Here is a 23,295-nt window from a genome sequence, read left to right on the forward strand (position 1 = left end):
CTGTGCCTCAGTTCCTTCATCTGTAAAATGGAGCCAATGAGCTTATCTACCCCAGATGGCCGCAGTGGTAATGAAATAATTCTAGCTGGGTCCATAGCACAGAGCTCAGAACATATTGAGTGCTCCGCCTGGCTGTTTTACCAGCCAGGTCAAGTGCTAAGCACCTTACGTAGACTCATCTCATTTAATCCTTGCTACAGCCCCATGAGTGTAGTGAGTTCTACTGACAACAGGGAAACAGAGGCACTGAGTGGTGAAGTGACTTGTCCCACAGCTAGTCAGTTGAGGTGGGATTCAAACCCAGGGCAGACAGATGTCGGTCAGTGCTGGGCTGGTTTCACCCACCAGCTGCCTGGGGCCAGAATCCTAGGGCTGGTGGGGCCTGCAGATCACTCTGCTCTGAGCCGCCAGCAATCTGGGCGCGGGCCAGAGAGCCGTCCTCCTTGGTTAGAATCCTGCAGCCAGTCTCCCTGCTGTGCAGACACATAATTATATTTCACATTAAAGGGGAAGCTGGAGGCCAAGGGGGCCAAGAAGCCCTTTGAGGCTCATGCTCTGGGCACAGACTGGCCTCCTCGGCCCAATTCTGAGGCCCTAGGGTCTAGCTGGGGGTCAGACTGGTGACAAAATGGGGTTTCCCTGGGTCAGTGTCCAGGCGAGCAGGTCTGTCTGCCAGGATGAAAGGCTTGCCCCCTGCGGGAGGCTCAGAGATATGAGGCCCGGACAATAGGCCTCAGAAGGCTGGGAGGGCAGGGCATCTGGGGACAGGTTGGGAAGAAAGCCTGAGCCTCCAGAGACAGGGGCTCGAAAGAGAAGGGGGTCACATGGGGATCCGGTCGGCAGAGAGAGGTCCGGGGAGGAGCACAGAGAAGGCAGGAGATGGGAGAAGCCAAACAGCTCAAGATGGAGAGGAGAAAAATGCTATTAGGGTGGGATGGTGTGTAGAGGGTGCGTGCCTGGTGTGCAGGGGGAAAGGGCTCTGTGGGAATGCACAAGCTTAAACCTGTGTGTGCGTATGCACACGTGCAGATGCCATCCTTCATGTGCACATATGAGCGAGTGTGCACATGTGCACCTGCGAACATCATGCATGTGGGGGCATGTATCCTGTATGTTTATGCCTGTCTGTGTGCTCGCCTTGCACCTGTGCGTGCGCGCGTGTCCCCCGGAGGACGTGCCTGCATGTGTATGTGTGTGTGCGCGCATGTCCCCGGGAAGACGTGCCTGTGTGTGTGTGTGTGTGTGTGTGTGTGTATGTGTGTTTGTGCGCGCGCGCGTCCCAGTGCGCAAGTGGCTGGCGGTGTGTGTGTAGGGGGCGGCCCGGGACTAGGAGGGGCTCGGGGCCAGGCCGGAGCCGTGGTAGGCGGGTGCAGCGGCGGCGCGGCGCGGCGCGGCGCGGGGCGGGCGTGCTCTCCGCGGAGAGTTAGAGGAGTTGCCTAGCTGAGCTCCGGTGAAGCGAGGCGCGGAGCTGGGTGCGCGCCGAGCCTCTGCCTCCCGCCGCCTCCTCGCCCTCCATTGCTCGCTCCCCGTCTTCTCTGGGCCACGCCGCCACTGCTGCCGCCTCCCTGGAACAGTAGCCGGGGGAGGGGGACTGGCGCGGTCAGAGACTGCGAGGAGGTGCGGGGCGCCCGGGCATAGGGGAGCGCGCCGGGCCCTGCCCGAGATCAGATAACAGCCGGCGGGGGAGGGGGTGGGCCGGCCGTGCTCACAGCCGGACCGAGGGACCGACGCCAGCCGCCCCGGCCCAAGCGAGCGCCCAACGGCCGGGGGCGCCGTCCAGGCGCGCGCCCCCGACCCGTGGCTGGACCAGGGCGATCCGCTTTGCGGAGAGACGCGCCCCTCGGCATGGAGCGCCCCCAGGAGCTGCCCTGAGGCGGTGGCGGCAGCGGCGGCGATGCAGCCAGCGCGGCAGCTGCCGGGGCCAGGAACGGCCGCCCGGAGCTGGGAGGACGCCGAGCGCGCCGCGCCCGGGCCACTGACCGAGGTAAGTGCGCGGCCGCGGGCGCATGGTCCCTCCCGGGCCCGGCCCCAGTTCCCCGCAGGCTGCCCCTCGCCACTAGCCCGGCCCGGAGCGAGCACGAGGTTGTGCAGCAACAGGGAAGGTGGAGCGGGAGGGTGTTTTCTTCCTCTCGTTTTATTTTTTTTCCTCCCTTGGTGAGACATCGGAGGAAATGCTGACTGCGAGCTTTTCTTTTCCTGCCATGTCTCCGGCTACCACCACAAGGAACTTTGCTCCTGGCTAACCTTCGTCCTGGGGGGCGCTCCGGGAAACTTTGAGGAGCCCTCGGCCCCCCTCTGGCTGATTTGCACGAGGGGGCTCGGGAGGGAGCGTGCGGAAGCACTCTGGCGCGCGGCACGGGTCCTACGCGTGACCTTCCCGGAGACCCCGCGATCGAGGTGGGGTTCGGAGGTGGGCGCCCGGGCTATATGAGCCGCCCCGAGAATGCCTCCCGTCAGAGACCTGCGGGTTCTTGGAGTCGTGTCTCTTTCTCACCTCCCGTGCTGTAATGGAGTAAAAATATTCTGGAAATGATTCCATGCCAGCAAGTCAGCCAAGTCCAGAGGCTCCCTTTTGCTTTTAGAAGTCGGCCTTGATCTCCGAGGGGATGGCCGCTGGCTGAGAAGCTCCCAGGGTTTCAGGGCCAGGGTCCACCCTGCGCTCGCACGGCCTCTCCGGGTGCCCTGGGGGAGCGGGGCGGGAATCAGGGGCTCTTGGGCAGAGACAGCTGGGGTGGGGCGCTCCTTGAGGGGTTCAGATGGGAATTGAGGCCCAAGCGAGTGTCTGTGCCTCGGTTTTGATCCAGCGTGCCCGTGTCATGTGAATATTTTAAAACCTGTGATCGGAATGGGGGTCAAAGTGTTTCTTTGGGGACGGTCTTGTTCTGGAAGGTTTTCCTGCCTCCTCACAGCCTGGACTCGCCGGCACCTGGGACTTACCCCTCCCCATTTCCCAGGGGGCGTTCCCATCATAGAGTGCCGCGCTGCCTGTGGCCATTTCTAGTTTCTTTTTTGCTCCTCTATACCCAGGTTCGAGCCCTGCAATAAAGCGCTGGGGACCTCCTGGCCCTCACATCTGCGCCCCCAAACCCAGGTTCACAGGCTCCGTCTCCGAGAGCGCCGAGGCGCCCACACGCCGCTGAAATCGGCAGCCGCCTTTGGAAGGTGCGAACCCGGAAAGCGTTAGCCTTGGGCCTAGCCTTCGCCCCCTCTGAGATGCCAGAGGAGGGCCGGTCCCTGGCCGCGCGGCTGGACCCCAGTCTCCCTCGCGCTGCGCTGCACCTCCGTGGCCCCTCCTCGCGCAGCTCCGCCCTGGACCGCCGCCCTGTGGCGGGCGAGGGTCAGGGAGGGGAGGTCCATCTCAGCCCTGGGCGCCACCGGAGGCTTGCGCTCTTTTTGAGGGGTACTCCCTTCTGTATTCTGAGAAGAGCCCCTCAGTGTCTGCTGGGCGCCCCCCCCCCCCACAAAAGACTTCTCAGCGAAGTCTGCTCCTCAATTCTCTGGTGGCACCTCCAACCAGACAGGGGACCCAAGGTTGGCAGCTCTAGGAGGGGTCCCTGGAGGCCTACCATTTGGTGGGGCCAAGCCCCCTGAGAGAGAGCAGGGAGTGAGGGCAGAGGGCACTCACTCGAGCACCCTGGAGACAAGGAGGGTGGCTCCAGCGTGCTGGGCCACAGGGACACCCCTCTTCTCCACTGGAGGGCCGCTGTAGGCATACAGTAGGCAGTCTGTAAATGCTGGCTGTTGACCCAGAGCTGGCAGGTAGGGGCTCCAAGTCCTCTATCACCTCCTTTTTCCCCTCCCAGGGGAAGGCATGGCTGACACCTCTCATCCCCAGCACTGGAGGGGTGGAGCCTTCTCTGGGAGGGGCAGGACCTGAGCTGTCAGTCCATCTCTGGACACTCACCCTGCAGCTACCCCGTCAAACCCCCATAAGGTTTCCAGGCTGCTCCGGAGGGGACCCCTCCAGGAATGTGCCTCAACTGTGCTGGAAGGAAGAGGTGCCTGGGAAGTGGTGGAGGGGTATTGCCTAAAGCCACGCAGTGGGTTGGGTTTGGACAGATGCCTTCACCTAGCTCTTTCCAGGCCAGGGGCTTACCCCACCAGCCTTCCTGCCCCAGGGCCATGGTGTCCCCATCCCTGGGTCTCCTTGAAGCAGGATAAGGTAACACTGAGTGGCCCTGCAACAGCAAAATAATAATGACAGCAGTGATAACAGGAGTAACAGCAGCAGCAGCAGCAGCACCTGCAGCTCTGCAGCACTGGGGCCGGTTCCGCCTATGGGCAGTTTTCTCTGCCTAGCCAGGCCTCCGGTACCCTGGGCCACAGTTGGCAGTACCAAGCGTGGCACCCGGAGGCCTTGGCATACGGCTGGGGCGGAAGTGACTGCATCATTACTGTCATCAACCTCTGTGGCCCTCGCCAGGTCCCCAGGCAGAAGGCTACTGGTACACATGGTGCCCACCCAGTGGCCACCCTCACCCCCCCTGCTCCCAGGCCCAGCTCTGGGCTGAGCCCTTCCTCCAACAGGTGCAGCTGGTGCCTGTGGCTGGGCCCTGGCCAGGGCTTTACCGTGAGCGATACATGGGTACACCTGCCCGTCCCGTGGGCCTGCCCTTGGAGCCCTGCCACAGGCTAGCATGGAGGAGAGTCAGGGAGGGGGCAGCTCGCGGGCAGCAGGAGGGGTGGAGGCTTGGCTGGCCACATGGAAGGTGCGGTGGGTGGGGGCTCAGCCCCATGGGATGGCTGTGCCGGGAACTGGCAGCGTGATGGGGACACGGCAGCAGGGAAAGGCTGAAGATGAAAGAGAGCTGGCCTGAAACTGGGCCGTGTGCAGGTTGGCCAGAGCTTCAGAGGCACCATAGGGTTGGGGGTGGGGGGGGGGCCTGGCAGAGGCAGGTGGGTTTTCTGAGGTGCTGGGCTTGGGGCAGGACCAGAGGCCCCGCTGGGCACTGGCCAAGGACCCAGCCCTGGGTCAGCTGACTTAATTTCCTAATGGCCTGCCAGTGCAGAGGGTGGCATTAGCTCTATTGTGGAGACAGGGATTGGAGGCCCAGGGAGGCACTGGAGGCACCAGCCTGTGGGGCTCAGACCCAGAGCCCTGGTGCTTTCCCAGGGACAGAACTGCACCTTCCCCCATTCCACAGACATGCCCCTCAGGGGCATTTGACTGCCAGCCTAGCTTTCTCACTGTCTTACCACCAGGCAGGTCCCACACAGGGCCTGGGGCCTGCATGCCATCCCAGCTCCTGGGAGCTGTATTCCTAGGACCTAGTGAAGCCCTGGCACAGAGTAGGTGCTCAGTAAATGCTTGATGATTCTATGTCTGGACTGCTTCTTCCAGCCACAGAGGCCTTGCTGTGCTGGTGAGAGCTGTGGGGGCTGAGTTCTGGGGCTGGAGACCCCAGGCCCTGTTGCCTAGCTGTGGCCCCTGTGCTGGGTAGGCATACAGAAGTGCTTAATCAATGGGCATTGCATACGGGGAGACCCAGCCCCTGCCCTCAGGGGTCTCACTGTCTCGGAGGAGACTGTTGGACAGACTCGGGGGGGCAAGAGAGGCAGGTGTTGCAACCAAAATGGGGTCACTCTTCTTGGCCTCAGTTCATCATCTGTGAAGTGGGACTGGCTCCGGAGAGTGCCCAGGATGGGGCAGTAGATATGTGAGACTTGGAGTGTGCCTCTGGGAGTTTGGGGTGGGGAGGGGCTAGTCTCAGTAGAAATGGACGTGTGGAGAGGGGGATCTGGGAAGGAGGGGGTGTGAGCGTTTGTGGAGCCAGAGCCTGGGGAACTCGTCATTTCCCCATCCAACCTTCCCTTGGACATGTGGGGAAGCAGGCCCAGGGCAGGCAGCGATTTGCTGCAGCAGTGGGTCCCAGATGGCAGTGGGCCCCGATGCAGGCCTCCTGTTTCCTGGTGCGTCCTCAGTGTCCCTCAACCCCAGTCACCACCACTGGTGCTCCATAGCTCAGCCCTTCCTGCCTGGCTGCTGAAGTGGCAGCATGAGGCTGTGGAGACCTTGGGGACCCCTGCCCAGCCCTCTAATTAGCCTTCAGCCATGCATCATTGGTTCCATTTGCTTGGCCAGATAGGAGTGGGAATCCCTTTCTCAGCTGCCCCAGGGAGCAGTTCCGCCTTGGCTGTGCATTAATGCTGTCCTAGGGTCGGTGAGCACAGCCTTCTGGATCCTGCCTGATTCCCCCCACCCACCTGGACTGAGCCCTCCCTCCTGCTTGGGCAGCCAAAGCCTACCTCTTCAGCCCTCACCTGCAGCCCAGGCCTCTTTGAAGGACTCAGGCTTGGAGAGGGACCAGGGAACAAACAATAAAGCTTATGGAGTGGAGGCTTCTACCAGAGCCACTCTGGGCCATTGTTCCTTGAGCACTTACTATGTGCCTGGTGCACTCTGGGTGTCAGGGCCCTCTGTGGATTCCCACCACACTCCTCCCTGGGACCCTCAGGGCCCTGCACAGTCTGGCCTCACTTCCAGGACTCTTGCTTCCTCCCCGGGGCCACCCTCCTGCCTGCCTTGCTGTGCTTCCAACAGATCAGGCCCACTCCTACCCCAGGGCCTTTGCACGTGCTGCTGTCTGTGCCTGGAGTGTTCTTCCCCAGATCTCTGCACCGCCCCTCCCTCACCACCTTCATGTCTTGCCCAGATGCCACCCTCTCTCCAAGACCTCCCCTGATTCCCCTTTGGGACACTGCAGCCTCCCTTTCCCCCATGTTCCTTTTCCAGCTTTATTTTTCTCTGTAGAACTTAATGCTATCTGCCACAATATATTTTATTTGCTGATCTTGTTTACTGTCCCTCTTTCCCTTGGAATAGGATCTCCTCTTTTTGGACCTATTCTACCACAGCTGTGTCCCCAGTGCCTAAGCGGTAGGCAGGAGATGGCAGGCGCCCAGTAAACACAGAGAGTGAATGGGCTGCTTCAGCTGTGCCTGGTGCGTGACATGCAGTGAGTGCTTGGTAGCAATGGTAGCCAGCATTGTCAGCCCATTCTGCAGATGAGAAAACTGAGCCTCAGAGAGGTCACTGTCCAAGAACTGTGGTGCTTGTCGGTGGACAGAGCTGAATTCTGACCTTTTCTCTGAGCCTTTGGCCTGCCATCTGTCTGTCTGGCTGAGTGGGAGGGAGTTGGGGCTTCCTTCAGGCCCCCGCTCTGGGTGGAGTGCTTTATATCTGTACCCTCACTGCTTCAAGCTCCAAGCCCTGCTGTGTCCCCTAGCACTTGGCCTGCTTCAGCTCAGGATGTCCCCACCCGATTCCTTCCGAGGATCACAAGCCGTTCCCATTGCAGATCCCAGCAAACTGAGGCCTGGGGCGTGGGGCCTCTCATATCTCAGCTGATGGCTGAATCCTTTTTCCCGCCTTCAGCATACATGTTTGGAGGGCGGCTGAGGGGATGGGGCTGGCAGGGAGGGGACAGTGTCTCTGTTTCTTGCCCAGTTAAGCATTCCAGACTCCCAACGGTCATTGAGTTTCACGTCAATGCATTTCACCTCTCCTTTCCAGTCTTTTTTTTGGAACATGACACCCACGTTTTAAAATGTTTAAAAATGTTTACGATTTGCAGTGATCAACTCTAGCGGCTTTAGTGGCCAGCAATGATCACCTCTGCAACTATAGAGACTGGAATGCTTTCTGCTTGCCTGAGCACAGCTTGTCCCTCCTCCCCTGGATGTCCATGTTGCCTCAGAAAAGACAGGGCTGGTGGCCCCTTTTGTGGGGAGCAGATAGGTTCTGGTCCTGGGCCTCAGCCAGGTGTGCCCGGTTGGCCAGGTGTGCGGCCAGGTGTGCCAGGATGGGGGATTGTCTCCTGAGGCTCACCTGGGGAGTGGGGGCAGAAAAGGACACCAGGTAACATGAGGACTGGCAGCAGGGATACTTTGAAGCCCTCCCTGCCTCCACCCCAAGGGTGTACAGGAGGGTGCGACATGACACCTCCACCATGGGAGTGGGCAGCCTGAGGCCGGAGAGGGTCCCCACAGCCTGAGGTCACACAGTTCCCAGAGGAAGGCTGGGGCGCAGCCTTGAGGCCACAGACCCTCTGTCCCTGAAGCTTCCAGGCAGCTGTTTGGGGACTTGGCAGGGGAGGGGCCGGGGAGAAGGGAGCATGTGGAGACTGAGATGTGTGTGATAGAGAGGCTGAAAGGCCGGGGGCAGGAGAGGTCAAGGGGGATGGAGTGGCCTGGTGGCCGGAGGTGTGCCCTTGCCCCTGCCCGCCCCGCTTGCTCCAGCTGCAGCCGGGCCCGAGCTGGCGGCTCCAGGCCCGCAATTCTCCAGCACTTAAAGCAAAAATAAATCGCTGCCAGCAGCTGGCATTCTGTGTGGCAGCAGCCGAGCCACCCCCGCCCCGACCCTCTGCCTCGGGGCTCCTGGTTCCAGGCCAAGCCAGGCTTCCATTCAGGCCGGGGGGGCACCGAGGCCAGGGAGGGCCCAGGGGAGCTTGGCGTGGCCAGAGGGGGCGGGTCCTGGCGTGATCACAGGAAGGGTAGAGGCGGATGGAGACCTGGGGCTTCCAGGGGTGCTGGGATCTGGGGCAGGTTGGGGATGCTCAAAAGTGGGGCTTCCGACAGTCTTGGGTCTTGTGGAAATAGGGCCTGGGAGGGGCAAACTCAGGGGTCACAGCCACCTGTTTGGCCCTGGGGATCCTGAATCACAAGCCACCCCCAGCCTGTCCCCTGGGTGTCCCTTTCTTTCCATCCCCTCCCTTCCCTTCCCAGAGAATCCTAGAGGTCCTAGAGGTCAGGTATTTGCATGGTAAGCTTTGAGGATGCAGGATTTTGGCCTCATTCCTGAGCTCAGCAGGTGGCTGGGGATGTGGCCTGCACAAGACCCCTGCCCTGGGGGGCTGACATCTCAGTGGGTGGGGGAGGATGAAATAGACAAGAAACATGAGCCATCACAGACATTGTCATATTTTGTTGAATATAACAGTTTTTAATTATAAGAGTGTTATGTGCTCACAGTAAAGTGATAAACAGTTGTAAGCGGAAAAGTGAATTTCTCCTCCTCACCCCCTGCCTCCCCCACCCCCAAAACTTCATGTCCTTGCGGTGACCATCATTAGAGAGGCTTCTGGGTTTCTCAGTGCTTATGCAGACGTGAATATGTAAATGGAGGCATAGAAACTGCTAATATCTAAGTTGCCTTTTTTTTTTATTCATGTGCGACCATTGCATACATGTCATGGTGTCCCCTGCACCATGCGCGCTGCTGTGTGGTGCCCGTGCCCGTTGGACTCAGGGGTCTCATCCTGTCGTCCTGGACATGGATTGAGGGCTGAGTCTTGGGACTGTAGGATCTTTGTGGCGCCTGGATGCACAGAGCCACCGAAGTCTGTGAGTCATGGGTTCTTTTTGTTGTCATTTTAGCTGCGTTGAGACAGAGATCCTGGATTGCAGGATTTGGTTTAAGTACCAGGAGAGGTACTGAGTCCTCACCTGGGTGCCTCCTTCCTCAGATCCCTCTGGGAGTTGGGAGAATCCAGATCCCCTGCCTCCATTCCCCAGAGCTCAGAGGGTCTGGGGGGCTTGGGAGTCGCAGCCCAGCCCCTGCTGCAGTCAAGCCCCCTGGGGCTTTGGGACCTCTGAGTGAACCTGGCTCCCACTCAGGGCAGAGTAGACACCCTGGAGCTCGGAGGGGAGGCGCTCACTGCTGCTCCCACTGGGGTCCGTCTTCCTTTAGCCCTGACCTCCTAGAAACAGGATCACTTGTTCCTTCACTGTCTTCAGGCTTGGGCAGGCCTCTGTGTGGGGGATGTCGCTTTGTTTGTTTGTTTGTTTTTGTTTTTTTGTTTTTTTTTTTGTTTTGAGACGGAGTCTCACTCTGTCGCCCAGGCTGGAGTGCAGTGGCGCGATCTCGGCTCACTGCAAGCTCCGCCTCCCGGGTTCACACCATTCTCCTGCCTCAGCCTCCCGAGTAGCTGGGACTACAGGCGCCCACCACCACGCCCGGCTAATTTTTTTTGTATTTTTAGTAGAGACGGGGGTTTCACCATGTTAACCAGGATGGTTTTGATCTCCTGACCTTATGATCTGCCCGCCTCGGCCTCCCAAAGTGCTGGGATTACAGGCGTGAGCCACCGCATCCAACCCTGGAATATCACTTTGACCTGTCTCCAAGCTTCCCCATCTCTGTGCCTGTCCTCTCCTTGTCATTCCTTTGAACCTGGCCTGAGATGCATCAGGGTGGTCCCACCTTCCTCCACCAGGGCCCCTTATTAGAAAGGATCTGCTACACTGATTGGGAGAGTGACCAGTCTGTGGTCACTCTCAGTATCTGTCTCAGTGTCTGTGGGGATCAGATATACCTGGTGCCCTTCTTTTATGGGCCTCAGTTTCCGTGTTTGTGAAATGGGGAGGCAGTCCACTCTCGTGTCTGGGCATCTGTTCTCTCCTCCCCTCTGGGCTTGGGCACTGCAGGCAAGACAGGGCAGCTTCCTGGCCTCCTTGATCCCTACTCTGCTGTGTGGCCGGAGGCTCAGCCCTGCCATCATCTCAGCCTGCTGGGCTGCAAGCTGTCAGCAGCACCTGCCCAGCCGGAGCAGCCAGGTCCCTCCCCAGGCCCTGGGAACCTTGAAGACCACTGGAGGCAGTGCCCCAGGAGGTAGCCGTGGAGTGGCCCAGGCCCTCCCTGGGGGTTGTGTAACAGAGGAGACCCTGCTGCCCTCCTCTTCTCCTCTGCGGGGTGGAGGCTGGCCTGGGCCCTGCCAGCACAGCCTCCAGGCCACCCATGGGTCCTGGCCTCCATCCCACGCAGATGCCCTGACTCTGCAGCACCAGGGCTCATGACCAGGCTCTTGGTGGCCTTAGGACCAGCTGCCGCTGGGTGGGGATGCCCCAGATCAAAGGCAGGTAATAGGAGACTGGGAGGACAGTGCGTGGGGAGCAGGAGCCCTGGGAGCCTCAGTGTCCTCCCCTGTGAAATGGGAACACTAGAGAAAGTGGGTTGGGCAAACCCACACGCCTACCATTGCGTCTGGGGTGTGGAAGGAGCACTGGGGCAGGAGTCTGGCAGCACCACCAACCAGGTCCAGTAAAGAAAGCAGAAGCAGGGATCAGAGGGTGGCAAGCCAGTGAGACCCTGTGTCGGTTTCCTGCTGCTGCCACCATAACAGACTGGGTGGCCTAAAACAGTACAAATGCAGCATCCATTCTGGAGGCCAGACTTCTGAAACCGGTGCCTGCAGGGCTGGTTCCTCGCGGAGCCTCTGAGGGAGAAGCCATTCTGGGGCTCTCCCCCAGCTTCTGGGGGCTCCTGGCAGTCCTGGCATTCCTCGGCTTGTGAGCATCACTCCAGTCTCTGCCTCTTGTCTTCACGTGGTCTCCTCTCCCTGTGCTGCCTCTCCCTCTCCTCTCTCTCACCCTTTCTGTTTTGAGACAGTCTCACTCTGTCAACCATGGCTCACTGCAACCTGGAACTCGCAGGCTCAAGTGATCCTCCTGCCTTAGTCTCCCAAGTAGCTGGGACTACAGATGTGCACCACTATGCCTGGCACATTTTTAATTTTATTTTATTTATCTTTTTATAACTATATATTTTTTTGATATGGAGTCTCGCTCTGTCACCAGGCTGGAGTGCAGTGGCATGATCTCGGCTCACTGCAACCTCTGCCTGCCAGGTTCAAGAGATTCTCCTGCCTCAGTCTCCTGAGTAGCTAGGACTACAGGTGTGCACCACCATGCCCAGCTAAATTTTATATTTTTAGTAGAGATGGGGTTTCACCATGTTGGCCAGGATAGTCTCGATCTCTTGACCTTGTGATTCATCTGCCTTGGCCTCCCAAAGTGCTAGGATTACAGGTGTGAGCCACTGCGCCAGGACCTCTACTTCTAAGGATGCTTGTCATTGGATTTAGGGCCCACCCTAATACAGGATGGTCTCATATCCAAACTCTATATTTGCAAAGGCTCTTTTCATCTGAATAAAGTCATATTCACAGGTTCTGTGTGGACATCTCTTTGGGGAGGGCACCATTCAGCCACTACTCATGGCCAACCCAGATATGCCACCCTGCATCCTTTTTCTCTTTTAAGAAACATGCTCTTCACTTTGGGAGGCCGAGGTGGGCAGCTCATGAGGTCAGGAGATCGAGACCATCCTGGCTAACACGGTGAAACCCCGTCTCTACTGAAAATACAAAAAATTAGCCGGGCGTGGTGGCAGGCGCCTGTAGTCCCAGCTGCTCGGGAGGCTGAAGCAGGAGAATGGCGGAATGGCGTGAACCTGGGAGGCGGAGCTTGCAGTGAGCCGAGATCGCGTCACAGCACTCCAGCCTGGCGACACAGCGAGACTCCGTCTCAAAAAAAAAAAAAAAAAGAAACATGCTCTTTTTTAGAACTGTACTTTGGAGACATCGACCGCCGGGGTGAGGTGTTTTGGCATCAGCTACCAGCAGTGCATCCTTGGGCGGGTTTCCCAGCTGCCCTGTGTCTCAGTTTCCTCACCTGGGAAGTGGAGCTATGAATGGTCCTTCCCCTGTCGGAGGGTGTGGGAGATGTGACACCTTTTATTATTATATCTGTCAGCATCTGGTGTGAACATCTAACTGGTATTTCCCGCAGGAGGCTGGATTTCTGTTTAGTTAACCGGCCTCACTGATGCGCTCACTTTTAGGTTTCCCTCCAACCCTCAGCTGTCAGTGATATAATGCTGCTGTAATACCTGGACACAGAGGTCCTCCTGCCCCAGCTGTCCAAGAGAAAGTTCTGGAAATGGCCTGTTCACTTGAGGGGCTGTGCCTTTGTGGTTTTGAGGTGTCACCGCTGTGCCCCCCGAGGGTCGTGCTGGTTGGTAGCCCCCTTGGCAGAGTCTGTGTGCACTGGGTCCCTACCTTCCACTCCTCCCCCACTACTGAGGCCACCAGTTCTGGCCGTGAAGATGGCACCCCTGCTGCCATCATTCTGCTTGGCATCTCCTTTGTTTTAGAGGTGTAGTGGCTTTTCAAGTTAAAACCTCTTGTTGTAGTTCCATTTCTGGCAGCTGCCAGCTCCTGCAGGGAGGGTGTTTTCCTGACCTTATCCTTCCTGGCGGAGAAGCCCTCAGGGAGTGGGTGGGATGCCCTGGCCACATGCCAGCCCTCTCTCATCCTCCTGGGTCTCTATGGCTCACCCAGGGATGGGGAGCAGCGGCCTCGCTTCAGATGCCTGAGCGGGGCGTCGGGAGGACCTGCCATACCCCATCCCGTGCCAGCGTTCTTGCCTGCGCATGGAGCCCGAGAGTGGGGCTCCTCACTGCCTGGAGGGAGGGGCTGGGCTCACACCTGTGACCCCCTTGCCACACCCTAGTCCCTCTGGAGGTGGGTGTAGGTGGGATTGCTATAATGCCCCTTGGCCAAGGGAACCTGGGTGTCCTTGGCCCCCTCCTGTGGCTCCCAACTGCCGCCAGGAAATTTGGGATCCCCAGCAATACGAATGGCCCGGTGGTGAATCCAGCAGCCTGTGGTGTCACTGGGTGCCTTTATTTCTCAGGAAGCAGTGCGACGTCGTGCTGAGGCTTGGCACCCAAAAACAATAATGAAAATGACTGCTTACCCAGCGGCGGCTGGTGCCAGGCGCTGTGTTCAGTGCTTTCCCGAACATTATCTCACTTAATTCTCAAAATGTCCCAGCCAGGCAAGGAGTGGGGCTTGAGAGATGGGGCCACTGGGGGAGGTGGTGGCCAAGCCAGATTTGAATCCCAATCGGGAAGCCTCGGTTCTCTGAAGAAGGCCCCGCTGGGCTCCCTCATGAGGGAAGGTAGAGACATCCTGGGCCTGGGATCCAGGAGGTGTCTTGCCACTGAGATGTCTCTGGCTTGGAATGGCAGCGCTGGGCGTGAACTTGGGGCCTGATTGACACGGGCTGCTCTCCCACGGCCATCTGCTGTGTGACTTGAGGTAAGCTGCATCACCTCTCTGAACCTCATTTCCCTACTGTGAGAAATGGAGCCAAATTTACCCCATTGAAACTGCAATTGTGTGGGGAGCTTGCCCGGCCAGGCGTTAGGCTGTTTCAGAATTCCAGATGACGGGGTCTGAGTCCTGCCATTCACAGATGGAGAAACAGAGGCCGGGAGAAGGGGAGGGACTGCCCAGAGCCTTGCCTCCCACTGTGACCTCAGCCACTGAGCATGGCTGGTCCAGGCACCTCTTTCTTGACCCTAGACCAAGCTAAGAGGACAAGCCATTGCCTGAGCACTGCCGTGTGCTGGGGGCACGGGCAGGGAGAGACCCTGCTCTCAGGGTGAGGCCTGCCCCTTCACCCGTTCCCTAGAGGTGAAATGGCCTCTCTCCATGTGCACCACGTCCTGGGGCCCCGGCCCCCTGGCTGAGCTCAGGCCTCCCACGAATCTTTGGGCCCTGTGTGATGCCGCAGGTTGTGGTGGTGGCAGCTTCGCTGCTTGGGGAGTAAGTCGATGACTTACTTACCCACTCACTCATTCACTTAACTTTGGGGATCCCCAGTCCTGAGGGGGAAGCAGCTGTGCCCTCAGAGCCCCATGGCTGAGTGGAGGTCTCTGCAGAGGGTGGGGTGCGGTGGGGCAGGGACGGTTTCCTGGGGAAGAGGCCCTGGATCCTGACCCTACGTGGGGGTTGGGGGCTGCTGTGGCACTTGTGTCCCCCAGCACCAGTGTTCAGCTCAGGAGAGCCCTTACAGAGCCTTTCAAAACCATCCCTGGGCCCTAGGCAGGGAGGTCCCCAGCCACCTGCTTCCTAGCCCTCCCTGTGACATGCAGGGAGCAAGACTTAAAGGGCGTGAACCCCGAGTCCAGCTGCGGCCTTGCTGCTCAGGGCTGCCCATCAGCCTTGCCCTGCCTCTCACTGCACGTCCTGCTTCTGAGCTGGGGTGCTGGTCCCGGACCCTCCTCCTCCTGCCTCATTCCAGAACCCACTCTCTCTTTCTCGGGCCCAGCCCCCAGGCCCCCACTCCTGCCCCGTGCCTGGCTTTCTCCCTCAGGAGTCCCTGACTCCCCACCAGCAGGGTAACCACCTCTTTCACTGAGAACATCGAAGAGAATTTCAACTCGTGCCCCTCACACCTCCCTTCCCCATGATGGCCTGTCACCCCTCACCCACAGGGCCCACCCCTCTTGCTCACCCAAGGCTATCGCTGTCTCGAGGTTCCCTCCCTCCACTGGACCCTGCACTACACCCTGGTTGGGAGTGAATCCTTTCAAAGGTGGCGATGGAGGGCCCACCAGGACGGGCACTGCTCCCCAGGCCCCAGGACGCTCCAAGGCACAAAACAAAGTCCTGCCCCATGGAGCTTCTGTGCCAGTGGACCACTGACCGTAGACTCCACGGGAGAGGGACTCGCTTCCGGAGAAGGGGCCCAGACCTGTGTGGAGCCAGGGCAGGAGCTGGGTGGGCATCCAAGGGAAGTGGGGCCGGTGGCCAGAGGTGGACAGAGCCTGACCAAGGGGCAGGGGCATGGGGATGGGGAGGGGGAGCAATTGCAGGGTCTGGAGGCTTCAGCAGCATTTCTGGTTTTCTTTCTTTCCTTCCCTCCTTTCTTGTAACAATAAGCATTTCTTCCCGCTCCCTGGTCCAGAGTTTGGTTGTGGCTCTGAGCTGCTGGGAGGAGTTGGGCTTGGATATGTCAGGCCGAGGTTGGTTTCAAATCTCCTTTGTGTGTCTCCTCCCAATTTTTTTTTCTTGGAGGTGAAATTCAATTTTTTTTTTTCTTGAAGGTGAAATTCACATAAGATGAAATTAACCATTTAAAAATGAACAATTCAGTGGTATTTAGTGCATTCACAATGTCGTGCAGCCATCACCTCTGTCTAGTTCCAAAGCCTTCCACCACGCAGAAAGGAAGCCCTGTCCCATTGGTAGTCACTGCTGGTCCCCGTCCCATCCCCTGGCAGCCACTAAACCACTTGCTGTAGCTGTGGATCTTCCTAATCTGGACGTCATGTGTGCATGGGGCCCTGGGTGGGTAGCCTTCTGTGGCTGGCTTCCCCATCTCTGTCATGTCCTCCAGGCTCGGCCCTGGTGTGCTGTGCATCAGCACCGCCTTCCTTGCCATGGCTGAGGGATGCCTGGGTATGGATGGACACACTTTGCCTGCCCATTTGTCAGTGGTGGATGCTGGGCTGCTTGGCCTTTGGCACCTGTGAATGGTGCTGCCATCGACATGGAACACAGGTTCCCCTGGATGCCGGTTTCCAGGTCTCTCCATTTACCTAGAGGTGAAATGGCTGGGCCTGCGGCAGCCCCGCCAAACTCTGGAGGGGCTGTTACCTTTGGAAGAGGCTCTGACTCCAGGGCACCCTCCTTGTACCCCTCCAGCCTGCGTTATTGCTGTACCCCCAGACCACAGGCCTCCTCACAAGACTGTCCTGCTGCTCCCCAGCTTCTCCTCATGGCCATCCCCTGCGATGCTTTGGAAACGTTTAGGACAGGGTTACCAGTCACCTGGTTTGTCTGAACCTGTGCTCTCTGGGAACACCTGCCTTGCGGCACTCCGCCCAGCCCTCTTCCTCCTCCTGCTCTTCTTCTTCTTTGGAGGCCAGGCATCTTCCCACGCACACTCGCTCCCCTGCACATCTGGCCTCCTCTAGCCCCAGGTTCATGTCTCGCCCAGGCCTTTCTTCCCCCATTTGCCCAGGTGACATCTCCCCTGGAGTCTGTGGGCACCTGGATCCTACATGGTCAGAACTGGGCTCCCATCTTCCTCGAGCCTGTGGTCCCCCCACCCCAGTCTCCTCGTCACTGGAAGGGGGACAGGCTGAGACCTCCCCTGCCACCAGGCCTACCTTGGCCAGTGGGTGGGAGGGCCAAGTGTGGGGTCATGTCTGGCAAGGTGGTCTCCCAGCTATGGGGCGTTGCATGGCTCCAGGCTACAGGCCGGGGCTCCTCATCTGAAAGTGGCTACAGGAATCCGTCTTGCCTCCTAGGGCTGTGGTTGAGGTAGAACCGGGTGACTTATGCTGAGTGTGGTAGTGGGGACTGTGGGCTCCTGGACAACTTCCTTCCCTCTCTCCTGAGCTGCAGTGACTTCGAGGGAAGTGGTCCAGGCTCCGGCAGAGCCTTCCTGAGCCTTAGTGTCCCCAGGTGTGAGTGGGAACAAGAAGCTGCCCTACCCTCTGCACACAGCACCACCGGACCATTGGACCTACTGGAGGTGCTGTGTGAAGGGCTTCCCACAGGTCCAGGCACATAGTAGGCACTCAGTGTGTGCTCACTTGTGGGTCATGGAAGCCAGCTGTGTTTGCTCAGAGAACCCAGTTTAGTGGGCTGGGTCCCCAGGGAAGGACGAGTCTGGCCACCGCAGCAAGGAGCAAAGGCAGACAGGGACACACGCCCCCCAACAGGGGCCCTCTGCCTCTGGCCCCATCAGGCTGCAGCTGCTCAAGGCAGGGGGCAGGGGCCCAGCTGGTCCCCACTCCTTAATCATCTTGTTGGCACTTAGGACCAGCAGGAGCCCCACCAGGGCTGCACCCGGCACTGGCCTTGGAGGGGCTCCAAGCCACCTGGCTCCCTTGGCCTGGGAGTGTTGGTTCTATAGTGGGGGGGTTTCATGGACCCCCATCCTCCTCAAGTGGGTTCAGAGAATGAGGCCTGAGACTGGCTGTGTAGATGGCTTGTCTAAATGGCAGACATTTGTGGTCCATGATGGTGGCCACAGCATTTGGGCAGTATAGACAGGGAGGTGGATGGTGGAGACAGGTGGAAGGCCTGAAGGTGGGTGTGGGCAGCACGGTCGGGGCAACCTTGATGGTGTGCCTGCAGTCATAGGCCATGTAGCCGTGTCTGAATTTCGTAGGCAGGGCAGATCGGGTGTGTGTGGAGATGCACAGATGGTGGGGGTCAGGGAGGCTAGGGCAGGAAGATGTGGATAGTGTCCCTGGGTCTGGGAACAGGATGGACCCCTAACTTCTGCCCTTTCTTTCCCAGTCCCCCACTGTCTGGGGAGGGGCCAAGGCTGTTCCCAGGCCTGTGCTGGAATTTTAAGTCCATGTGCTTCCCTGCATGGCCGTACCAACTCTCCCTTGCCCTCCCCTACCCTCCCCTACTGGAAAGGACGTTTGTCAGAAGCTTGTGCTGCTTAGGAGTTTTGGGTGCTGACTCATCGCTTTCTGTGCTTGTCCCCATTTTACAGATGGGGACGCTGAGGCTCAGAGAGGTGGAGGGAATTTTCTGGGACCCATGGTGCTTTTTTGAGCCACAGTAGAGGGATCTGGCTCTGGCTGATGGGGCAGCCCTCAGAGGCCCTGCTTCAGGCCCTCAAACAGTCTGAGTTTGTCCCTGAGGCTGGCTGCACCCTGGGGCTGACCTGCACACCCTGCCCCACTGCTAGAGCCTCTAGAGCCCCTGGCTTCTGCGTGCGCCCTCCCCTGTGCCTCTGGTGTGTTTCCACTCTCGCTTACGAAGCCAGCACTGCCTGCTGGCCATTTATCCAGCTAACCCTGTAGTGCTCCTCTGGGAGCCTCAGACTCCCCCATGTGGGTTGAGCTGCCAGCAGACAGTGGAGGCCTGAGGGCAGCACACCTGGCAGGCCCTGGGTCCTGGGGCTCCACCTCATGGTTCCACAGTTGCGGAGCACCTGTTCCGTGCCAGGCGCTGGAATTGTCTCACTTAGTCCCCTCATGGCCCACTTTACAGATGAAGCCACAGGGGCCTGGAAGGCACCATTCAATCCCATGTGTTTGACACCAGCCCCATGCCCCTAGGCCTTCACCGCCCGCCTCCACCCTGAGCAGTAGGGCAAACACCTGGCCAGTGGCCTGAGGCTGAGCGCATCCTCCCAGGGCCACTCATTTGAGCCCATGGAGCGTGTGGGCTGTCTAAGTTTGGGGCCAAGGGTGCCACTCAGGGCACTGCTGGTCTCTGGTGCTGGCCTCTTATGCCCCACCCACAGGACCCAGGCAAAGGAGGACAGGTTGGAGTAACAAGGGGTTTGGTCTAGGCTGTGGTCTACCTGAATTCTCCAGTGAAGGCTACTTCCCTGGGCCTCAGTGTACTCATCTGTAAAATTATAATATCTATCTCGTGGGGATCTCGTCACGTGTCAACTAATGACATTTGTCAGTGATGGAGGGTGCGTATGACAGTGGTCCCATAAGATCAAGGGGCTGCCCTATACAGGTGTACACTTTTTATCTTTTATACTGTATTTTTGCTGTACTTTTTCAATGTTTAACTATGTATAGATACACAAATGCTTACCATTGTGTTTCAGCTGCCTACAGTGTTCAGTACAGTACTTGCTGCACAGGTTTGCTGCCTAGGAGCAACAGGCTCCATCACACAGCCTGGGTGTGCAGTAGGCTGTACCATCTAGCTTTGTGTAAGTCTCTCTATGATGTTTGCTCAGTGATGAAATTGCCTGAGGACACATTTCTCAGCAGGTATTCCATCGTTAGTCGAGGCATGACTGTATGGTACTCAGGGGCTAAGTCTGACACATAGTAAGTGCTCAATAAACCTAAGCTCTCATTATAGATTACTGTTGCTGTTCTGGAAACAGACACAGGGCCCCTGCTCTGTGCCTGCCCTGTGCTGGGTGATGCACTGATTTTGGAGAGAAATCAGGACTGGAGGCTCAACTCGAGGCTGAGGGTGGGGAAGGTGAAGACAGAGACCGCCTGGTGTGGTCAGGGCTGTGGCAGAGAGAAACCCTGGCATAGGCACCCTGGGAGGGGACCGGCCTGGCGTAAGGCGTTGGAGGTGGGAACTGCTGGGAGTTCAGTGTTGCCAGGGGTAAACCAGTAGAAATTGTTCATCTTAGTTCCAGAAATTCTTTCCAGGCCCTGCTGGGGCCACAGCAAACGGGTCCCTGGAAGTGCTGAGGGACCCCTGAGGGTGGCAGGCCTGGACACAGACTATGACCACATGGGATCCATGGGCTGCTTTCTTCTTTAACCCAGTGCCTGGCACAGAAGTGTTGATGATGCCTGGGCAAGGTGGCTCACACCTGTAATCCCAGCACTTTGGGAGGCTGAGGCAGGAGGATTACTTGAGGCCGGAAGTTCAAGACCAGCCGGGGCAATAGAGTGAGACCCATCTCTACAAAAATGAAACATTAGCTGGGTTTGCTGGAGCACGCCTGTAGTTCTAGCTACCCGGGAGGCTGAGGAGGGAGGATCACCTGAGCCCAGGAGTTCAAGGCTACAGTGAGCTCTGATCAAGCCACTGCACTCCAGCCTAGGCGACAGAGCAAGATCCTAAAGAAAAAAAAAAAAAAAGACGGCGCACAGTGACTCATGCCTGTAACCCCAGCATTTTGGGAGGCCGAAGCAGGTGGATCACTTGAGGCCAGGAGTTCGAGAGCAACCTGGCCGACATGGCAAAACCTCATCTCTATTAAAAATACAAAAATTAGCTGGGCATGGTGGCACCCGCCTCTGGGAGGCTGAGGCATGATTGTTGCTTGAAGCCGGGATGCGGAGGTTGCAGCGAGCCAAGATCGTGCCACTACACTCCAGCCTGGGCGACAGAGCGAGACTTCTTCAAAAAAAAAAAAAAAAAAAAAAAAAGATAAAAGAAAAAAGGAAATAATGGACATGATGATAACAGGGATAGTGATATAATATTTCTCTATGCCAAGCATGGCTCTAAGCTCTTTATGAAGTCATTAATCCTCATGACAGTCACATCATATTGCCCCCATGTTACAGATAGGGAAACTGATCCCAGAGAGGTGAAATGACCTGCCCAAGGTCTTACCACGACTGAGTGGCAGAGGTCAGGTAGAGGTTGTGCACTGGCCTGGGGAGAGGGGAAGAGTATTTGGGGTTCAGCTGAGGCAGAGGAGTGGCTGGAGCCCCTCTACTTGGTGGGCAGGGCCGTTTCCAGAGCATGTCCTGCTCTGCCCTGCCTGCCCTGCTGTGTGGCTCAGGCATGGCCTGCCCTCTGTGGGCTCTGAGCCTCTACAGCCAGCCCAGGATGTCCTCGGGCTTCTCGGCTGGGCCACAGCCCTGCTGTACCTGGGTGCCTGCCGGGCTTGTTATGATGGCTGCCCTGGGCCCCCGGGAGCAGGCAGGGGCCAGGGGTCATTCCAAGGTGCCAGCTGCCCTGGCCTTGTGGTTGGCATGGGGGTGAGGGACTGGCTGGGCTCTCGAGAACTTGCTGAGGCTAGAGCTGAGTGCTACACGCACCTGGACTCCTTGCTCTTCCTACAACCTTGAGAAATCCTCAGCCAACAGGCAGGGAAACTGAGACTCAGAGAAGGGCGGCCAGGAATCTGAGATGACACAGCCAGGGAGTCACAGAGCCAGCTCGCTGCAAAGCCCTGCTTCCCACTCTGCAGACGACGTTGATGACGACCACAGCTTCTACTTGCCTGGTGCTTTGCTGTGCACAGGTCCTGCCGGGCAGCAAGCCCTGGCATGCCCATCCCAGTCCTCCAAGGGGCTGTCAGCGCCCATCTGACAAATGAGGACACCGAGGCTCAGAGAGACATCCCCATGCCTGGCCGGGGTTCTAGCCAGCTTGGTTCGCACCAGTCTCAGGAGCCAGCGGTTATGGGATGCCGGGGTGGGTATCAGCCCCGTGTTGATGGGGAGGGCTGTCTTGGTTGGGGTGAGGTGCCCCTCCTCTGTGAGGATGACGACAAGAGGATGTGATTCAAGGGCTCTTCACAGTGGTCACTGTCCTAACCACTGGACCCCTGGAGTCACCAGAGCCGGCCAAGCTGGGCCTCCACTCAGCATCCAGGGGTGGGGCTAAGGCATCAGCTTTGGGGCCCACCGTGGTTATGGCCTCAGGCAGCCGTGGGGCCGGACTATGCAGAGCCTCCCAAGGAGGCTTCCTGGATGCACGCAGGTGTTTGGGAGGCTCTGGCCAGGGGTCATAGTTCAAGCGGGTCTCCCAGGGCACAGATTGGAGCACACTGTCCATCAAGGTCATCTGCCTGGCCTCCATTCCTAGCTGTGTGACCCTGGGCAAGTGTGTTTAGCTCTCTGGGCCTCAATTTCCTCATATGTGAAATAGAGATCCTCATAGGGATGCTTGGGGACTGAATTTGCGAGACCAGATGCTGGACAGTAAAGGTATGGGCTTGTTCCCCAGCTCTGCCTCTTATAGGCTGTTTGGCCTTGGGTAAGAAACTTCTCTTCTCTGAAGCTTAGTTTCCTCATCTGTCCAATGGGGATAATAGCAGACTCTTCCCTGCAGAGCTTTCTCAGGGTGCAGTGAGGCAGTCAAGGTAACATCCCTGTAGCTGCGATCACAGCTCCTGCTGCAGGCTCTCAAGCAAGGGCCACCCCAAAGAATGCAGGAGGCCTCAGCTTCTCCTGCCTGAGATTGCTGCCGTGTGGGGCTTCAGCGCCCGACTGCCTGCAGGGAGCGGATCACCGGTGGTTTCATCCCCGTGCACTCTTGTCTGATGAAATATAAATAGCACGCGATGTTTTCGAGCAAGGCTAGGGAAGCGTCTGTGGGTCGTCCTCCCCGCCCGGCAGAGGCTGATGAGCTGGCCTGGGGATGGGAAGGAGATGGGAGCTCCTGAATAAATCATCGTGGGAGCTGGGCTAATGCACTGGCCATGGGCAGTGTGTGCAATTAGTGTGTTAATTGTACAGAGAGGATGACTTTGTGAGGGTGTGGCCCAGAATCCAATGGTTTGCAGAGTGCCTGATGTCTGGGATGCCTGCCCCCACGACTCTGAGAAAGGACCCCAAGCCGGAGAATCAGCCATTGCGGCCTGACTCAGGGCCTCATACTCTGCCCCGCCCCCTCCAGCTCCCCTGGCAGCCCTCAGCTGGGGCTGACAGGGCACAGCAGGGATTAGCAGGTGGACCAGGAGCAGAGCCTGGGGGCTAAGACTTGCCCCCTCTCACCCCTCCCTTCTCCTTTTCTTCTTTCAGCCCGTTTGTGCTCAGTGGTTTGGTTTTGTTTTTTGCCTTTGAACCAAGGCTGTCCCAGACTTAGCTGCTCCTGCCCCGTTGCCAAGGTGACCAGACCATCCTTGTCACCCTGCAGCCACTGCCAGGGCTGGGTGAGGGACATAGCCCTGGATGTGTGTGTGTGTGTGTGTGTGTGTGTCCATGCCTGTGTACATATGTGTACAAGAGCAGACACGCAGAGACCCCTGGGTCTATAGCCCCACACAAATGTGGGCATGGATTCATCGTTTGAGGAAGGACGCAGGCCCGAGTCTCTGTGCACGCTGGAGGCACACGCAGGTGGACTGCACACACCCATGTGTGCCCATGCAGGAGCTCCCTCGTCATACCCCACACTTCTCTGGTACCCGAGGCCCTGCCCACTGCCTCCTCTGGCCACTGGAGCCTTCTGCATGTGCAGCCGAAGGAATGAACGCATCCTCCCCTGCCTGGCAGCCCCCATGGCCAGCAGCATCCCGAGG

At 58.4% G+C, this 23,295-nt stretch overlaps 1 protein-coding gene across 2 annotated transcripts in view; it reads left to right on the forward strand.

Moving 5' to 3' along the window:
* The first annotated feature begins 1,317 nt into the window (after positions 1 to 1,317).
* Positions 1,318 to 23,295, forward strand: part of KCNJ12 (potassium inwardly rectifying channel subfamily J member 12) — a 40,192-nt gene continuing 18,214 nt past the window's right edge. For both annotated transcript variants that reach the window (XM_032177855.2, XM_032177856.2), the window contains exon 1: positions 1,318 to 1,984. The gene's annotated coding sequence lies outside the window, so the exon portion shown is untranslated. The remainder of the gene's footprint in view (positions 1,985 to 23,295) is intronic.

This window comes from Hylobates moloch, unplaced genomic scaffold, assembly GCF_009828535.3.
Source record: "Hylobates moloch isolate HMO894 unplaced genomic scaffold, HMol_V3 SCAFFOLD_15, whole genome shotgun sequence".
NCBI lineage: Eukaryota > Metazoa > Chordata > Mammalia > Primates > Hylobatidae > Hylobates > Hylobates moloch.